This window comes from Nomia melanderi, unplaced genomic scaffold, assembly GCF_051020985.1.
Source record: "Nomia melanderi isolate GNS246 unplaced genomic scaffold, iyNomMela1 scaffold0410, whole genome shotgun sequence".
In the NCBI taxonomy this organism is placed as follows: Eukaryota; Metazoa; Arthropoda; class Insecta; order Hymenoptera; family Halictidae; genus Nomia; species Nomia melanderi.
In genome coordinates, this window is record NW_027475525.1 from 2,727 (window position 1) to 10,000 (window position 7,274).

Consider the following 7,274-nt stretch of genomic DNA (forward strand, 5'->3'; position numbering starts at 1 on the left):
CATACGACGTGTCGTGCACATCCGTCTCACGCACGGTATACAAAATATGAATAAAACGTGTGTAGTCTCTCTCTCTCTCGACTTCTTAATATTTTCTTTCACCTCTGACGCATCATTTCAGGTGACGTCGGGAGCGCGGGAAAAAAAATTTTTCTAAACACACGAAACCGTTCATCTCACGAACAGCCGAAAAAGTTGTCGCTCAGATCCATATCGCAGTGGAGCGGTATCCGCGGGCGGTCGTAATTGAACGACGCACGACGCCGCGAACACTCACGCGAGTCCATACAAACGATTCCGATCGTTTTGCAACAACTAGAACGTACACTGTCCGTGAAATTCACAGAATTTTCGCGTGTCCGCGACAAACGCCGACGAGACACCCATCGTTCGCTCGTACGTAGCATCCTTCTCTTAACCCGACTCAGAAACGTTCTTTGCGCCCTTCGGTAAAAAAACGTTCGATCCGAAGAGGTGAACGACGGCGGGGATTTGACAGAGCTACGCAAGCAGTGTATGGTACGTAAACGACCCTCAGCCAGGCGTGGTCCAGGAATTGTATCCGTGGACCGCAATGTGCGTTCGAAATGTCGATGTTCATGTGTCCTGCAGTTCACACGTTGACGCGCAATTAGCTGCGTTCTTCATCGACCCACGAGCCAAGTGATCCACCGTTCAGGGTAATCGTATAAATTTTATATTTCACATATATAATTTTATTCTCATTTGTTCGACCTAATATCTCTCTTCTTTCAAAGAGAAGATAAAAGTTGATACCTGAATCTCCGACCAGCGCGCGAAGGAGATTCAGGCGTCGCCTTGGAGACGACACCGAAGCCTTTCGAGACGAAAAACGTTCAAGTAATATGTATATATTTCTCGACGTTCCGGGCGTATAGTGCATTCAAAAACCCGCGAAAGACGCAGAAGACTCGCACGCGTGGAAACGACGGGGATATATTTTGTATCCTACCCGATACTGAATCCATCGCGTGCAGTCGACCCTCGCGTTCTTCCGATCAGACGCATCTATTGTTGCGCGCATGTTTTCGCGTCGCATCGCGCGAAACGTTGCACGAATCGTACCGATCGATCGATTGAAAGCAAATAATGAAAAAAGACTTCACAGCTGGCTCTTTGCCGGTCATTCGTCCCATGTTATCTCTTGCCGCGAAATTGGCGCGCAAGAGTTGGGTGTCAGACGCGCGGCTTTAAAACGAGCTTCACGGCCGGTCCCTTCGTTACCGCTTTCGTTCTTTCTCTCGGAACGACCATGAACGAACACGACGAGCGACGCTACGGCATACACACGTCCACGGATTCGATTAAAAAAACAGACTTCACAGCTGGCTCTTTGCCGGTCATTCGTCCCATATTATCTCTTGCCGCGAAATTGGCGCGCAAGAGTTGGGTGTCAGACGCACGGCTTTAAAACGAGCTTCACGGCCGGTCCTCTCAATTCCGTGTACGGTACACGCAAGATGCGGGTTCCACTTCCAGACTACCCGGTCCCTTCTCTCTACGAGAATCGATAGTAGAAGAACGGCTCGAAAACGCGTCTCAGAGACTAGGGGAAAAGAAGCGGTATGCGAGCGAAACGAAAACGCATTATGGAAACGTCGCGAAACAATGTTCGACGGTTGCTCGGTTCCAATCGTGCGGCCGTTTCAATTTCTCGTGCGCTTCACCGTCCCTCCGTAACTCTGGCCGATCGCGTATACCGAAGAGCCGACACGCGCAAAAACCACAGGCATTGTATACTGTATATATATATGTTACAGTCACAGCCTTCGCGCGTTTTACTCTCCGACGCGGGGTTTCCACGACGAAAGAGAGACAGTTTCGTGGCGGGTGACTCGGCCGAATCGCTACGACGGGTATTTCTATTATAGAACGAATCATCGCCACCCTTTACCAGTGCCCGACGAAGGAATCACAAGGTCATCTGGAGTTTACAATGCCAGCGACGGTAATTCCAACGAAGACCCGATAAGTCAACTCATCGTTCTATTTCTCCCCGTACAGAAAAGCGAATCGACGCTAACGCACCTCGCGCAAGCACGAACGTTCTCTTCGCGTGGATCATCCCATCGTCGAAAGATGTAAAGACGCATTGGAGATCGTGGTCTCTGGCGGGCTCATTGCACGCCCCACTGCATATCTTTCCTCGAATCGAGAATGATTCGTCCACTAAGGCTGCGAAACTACGCGTCGAGGAAACTAGGGGAAAGAAGCGGGATGCGAGCGAAACGACAATACATTATGGAAACGTCGCGAAACAATGTTCGGCGGTTGCTCGTTTCCTCCTGCGGACGTTTCATTGCTCGGGCGCTTCACGTCCCTCCGTAACCTTCGCGCGATCGCGTGCCCCGGAGAGCCGGCAACCGGTGAACCACAGGCGTATAAACTATAGTCTTCTATAGCAAGCCTTCGGCGGTTACTCTCCGACGCGGGGATTCCACGACGAGAGAGAATTTCGTGGCGGGTGACATCGGTCGAAACGCTACGACGGGTATTTCTATTATAGAACGAATCATCGCCACCCTTTACCAGTGCCCGACGAAGGAATCACAAGGTCATCTGGAGTTTACAATGCCAGCGACGGTAATTCCAACGAAGACCCGATAAGTCAACTCATCGTTCTATTTCTCCCCGTACAGACAAGCGAATCAACGCTATCGCACCTCACGCATGCACGAACGTTCTCTTCGCGTGAATCGTCCCATCGTCGAAAGATATAGCCGCTTGGAGATCGTGGCCCATCAAGTTCTTCCGTAACTCCTGCGCGATCGCGTACCCCGGAGAGCAGGCAACCGGTGAACCACAGGCGTATAAACTATAGTCTTCTATAGCAAGCCTTCGCGTTTACTCTACGACGCGGGGATTCCACGACGAGAGAGATTTTCGTGGCGGGTGACACGGCCGAATCGCTACGACGGGTATTTCTATTATAGAACGAATCATCGCCACCCTTTACCAGTGCCCGACGAAGGAATCACAAGGTCATCTGGAGTTTACAATGCCAGCGACGGTAATTCCAACGAAGACCCGATAAGTCAACTCATCGTTCTATTTCTCCCCGTACAGAAAAGCGAATCGGCGCTATCGCACCTCACGCAAGCAGGAATGATCTCTTCGCGTGGATCGTCCCATCGTCGAAAGATGTAAGACGTACAGAAATCGTGGTCCATCACGATTATTCGTAACTCTCCGAGTCGCGTATCTGAGAGTAGGACAAACGGAGAACCACAGGCATAAATAATACTATATGTTTCTTATATAGTTAGCCTTCGCGTTTTACTCTCCGACATGGGGATTCCACGACGAGAGAGAGTTTCGTGGCGGGTGTCTCGGCCGAATCGCTACGACGGGTATTTCTATTATAGAACGAATCATCGCCACCCTTTACCAGTGCCCGACGAAGGAATCACAAGGTCATCTGGAGTTTACAATGCCAGCGACGGTAATTCCAACGAAGACCCGATAAGTCAACTCATCGTTCTATTTCTCCCCGTACAGAAAAGCGAATCGACGCTATCGCACCTCGCGCGAGCACGTAACTACTCTTCGCGTGGATCGTCCCATCGTCGAAAGATGTAAGACGCACGGAAATCGTGGCCCATCAACGTTTTTTTGTAACTCTGCCGATCGCGTATCACAGAGCCGAGACGCACATACCACAGGCGTATAATACCGTTTTCTTTCGTATGGTAAGCCTTCGCGTTTACTCTTCGGCGCGGGGTTTCCACGTCGAGAGAGACATTCGTGGCGGGTGACATCGGTCGAAACGCTACGACGGGTATTACTATTATAGAACGAATCATCGCCACCCTTTACCAGTGCCCGACGAAGGAATCACAAGGTCATCTGGAGTTTACAATGCCAGCGACGGTAATTCCAACGAAGACCCGATAAGTCAACTCAACGTTCTATTTCTCCCCGTACAGAAAAGCGAATCGACGCTGTTGCACCTCACGCAAGCACGAACGTTCTCTTCGCGTGGATCGTCCCATCGTCGAAAGATGTAAGACGCACGGAAATCGTGGCACATCACGTGTTTTCGGAACTCTGTCGACCGCGTATCTCAGAGACGACGCGCGCGAACCACTGGCATATACTATTATATATCGCGTTTTACCCTCCGACGCGGGGATTCCACGACGAGAGAGAGTTTCGTGAGCGGGTTGACTCGGAAGAAACGCTACGACGGGTATTTCTATTATAGAACGCATCATCGCCACCCTTTACCAGTGCCCGACGAAGGAATCACAAGGTCATCTGGAGTTTACAATGCCAGCGACGGTAATTCCAACGAAGACCCGATAAGTCAACTCAACGTTCTATTTCTCCCCGTACAGAAAAGCGAATCGACGCAATCGCACCATACGCGTGCACGTAAACAACTCTTCGCGTGGATCGTCCCATCGTCGAGAGACGTAAGTTTTCATAGTATGAATTCGCGTTTTACTCTCCGACGCGGGGATTCCACGACGAGAGAGAGTTTCGTGAGCGGGTTGACTCGGAAGAAACGCTACGACGGGTATTTCTATTATAGAACGCATCATCGCCACCCTTTACCAGTGCCCGACGAAGGAATCACAAGGTCATCTGGAGTTTACAATGCCAGCGACGGTAATTCCAACGAAGACCCGATAAGTCAACTCAACGTTCTATTTCTCCCCGTACAGAAAAGCGAATCGACGCAATCGCACCATACGCGTGCACGTAAACAACTCTTCGCGTGGATCGTCCCATCGTCGAGAGACGTAAGTTTTCATAGTATGAATTCGCGTTTTACTCTCCGACGCGGGGATTCCACGACGAGAGAGAGTTTCGTGAGCGGGTTGACTCGGAAGAAACGCTACGACGGGTATTTCTATTATAGAACGCATCATCGCCACCCTTTACCAGTGCCCGACGAAGGAATCACAAGGTCATCTGGAGTTTACAATGCCAGCGACGGTAATTCCAACGAAGACCCGATAAGTCAACTCAACGTTCTATTACTCCCCGTACAGAAAAGCGAATCGACGCAATCGCACCATACGCGTGCACGTAACAACTCTTCGCGTGGATCGTCCCATCGTCGAGAGACGTAAGTTTCATAGTAAGCCTTCGGCGTTTTACTCTCCGACGCGGGGATTCCACGACGAGAGAGAGAGTTTCGTGAGCGGGTTGACTCGGAAGAAACGCTACGACGGGTATTTCTATTATAGAACGCATCATCGCCACCCTTTACCAGTGCCCGACGAAGGAATCACAAGGTCATCTGGAGTTTACAATGCCAGCGACGGTAATTCCAACGAAGACCCGATAAGTCAACTCAACGTTCTATTTCTCCCCGTACAGAAAAGCGAATCGACGCAATCGCACCATACGCGTACACGTAAACAACTCTTCGCGTGGATCGTCCCATCGTCGAGAGACGTAAGTTTTCATAGTATGAATTCGCGTTTTACTCTCCGACGCGGGGATTCCACGACGAGAGAGAGTTTCGTGAGCGGGTTGACTCCGAAGAAACGCTACGACGGGTATTTCTATTATAGAACGCATCATCGCCACCCTTTACCAGTGCCCGACGAAGGAATCACAAGGTCATCTGGAGTTTACAATGCCAGCGACGGTAATTCCAACGAAGACCCGATAAGTCAACTCAACGTTCTATTTCTCCCCGTACAGAAAAGCGAATCGACGCAATCGCACCATACGCGTGCACGTAAACAACTCTTCGCGTGGATCGTCCCATCGTCGAGAGACGTAAGTTTTCATAGTATGAATTCGCGTTTTACTCTCCGACGCGGGGATTCCACGACGAGAGAGAGTTTCGTGAGCGGGTTGACTCGGAAGAAACGCTACGACGGGTATTTCTATTATAGAACGCATCATCGCCACCCTTTACCAGTGCCCGACGAAGGAATCACAAGGTCATCTGGAGTTTACAATGCCAGCGACGGTAATTCCAACGAAGACCCGATAAGTCAACTCAACGTTCTATTACTCCCCGTACAGAAAAGCGAATCGACGCAATCGCACCATACGCGTGCACGTAACAACTCTTCGCGTGGATCGTCCCATCGTCGAGAGACGTAAGTTTCCATACTATGAATTCGCGTTTTACTCTCCGACGCGGGGATTCCACGACGAGAGAGTGTTTCGTGAGCGGGTTGACTCGGAAGAAACGCTACGACGGGTATTTCTATTATAGAACGCATCATCGCCACCCTTTACCAGTGCCCGACGAAGGAATCACAAGGTCATCTGGAGTTTACAATGCCAGCGACGGTAATTCCAACGAAGACCCGATAAGTCAACTCAACGTTCTATTGCTCCCCGTACAGAAAAGCGAATCGACGCAATCGCACCATACGCGTGCACGTAACAACTCTTCGCGTGGATCGTCCCATCGTCGAGAGACGTAAGTTTCATAAGTAAGCCTTCGGCGTTTTACTCTCCGACGCGGGGATTCCACGACGAGAGAGTGTTTCGTGGCGGGTGACTAGGCCGAAACGCTACGACGGGTATTTCTATTATAGAACGAATCATCGCCACCCTTTACCAGTGCCCGACGAAGGAATCACAAGGTCATCTGGAGTTTACAATGCCAGCGACGGTAATTCCAACGAAGACCCGATAAGTCAGCTCATCGTTCTATTTCTCCCCGTACAGAAAAGCGAATCGACGCTATCGCACCTCGCGCGAGCACGTAACAACTCTTCGCGTGGATCGTCCCATCGTCGAGAGACGTAAGACGCACGGAAATCGTGGTTCATCGCGTCTTTTCCTACTCTCTTGAATCGCAATTTCGTATAGAGCCTACACACGCGAACCACCGGCATATACTATTTCTTCTCTCATAGTAAGCCTTCGCGCGTTTTACTCTCCGACGCGGGGATTCCACGACGAGAGAGTGTTTCGTGGCGGGTGTCTCGGCCGAATCGCTACGACGGGTATTTCTATTATAGAACGAATCATCGCCACCCTTTACCAGTGCCCGACGAAGGAATCACAAGGTCATCTGGAGTTTACAATGCCAGCGACGGTAATTCCAACGAAGACCCGATAAGTCAACTCATCGTTCTATTTCTCCCCGTACAGAAAAGCGAATCGACGCTATCGCACCTCGCGCGAGCACGAAACAACTCTTCGCGTGGATCGTCCCATCGTCGAAAGATGTAAGACGCACGGAAATCGTGGTTCGGCGGGCTCTATGCGCCTTGTTCAAAGTAAAAAAAAAAAATTTCGACGGACGGGAGAAGTGTATTTCTCCGCGCGTA

General features: G+C 50.5%; 1 non-coding gene across 1 annotated transcript; it reads right to left on the minus strand.

The window, feature by feature from the left end:
• Positions 1 to 528: 528 nt before the first annotated feature.
• Positions 529 to 683, minus strand: LOC143176187 (5.8S ribosomal RNA). The gene has a single exon (XR_013000772.1). It is a non-coding gene; the product is annotated as a 5.8S ribosomal RNA (ribosomal RNA).
• Between the last annotated feature and the right edge of the window lie 6,591 nt (positions 684 to 7,274).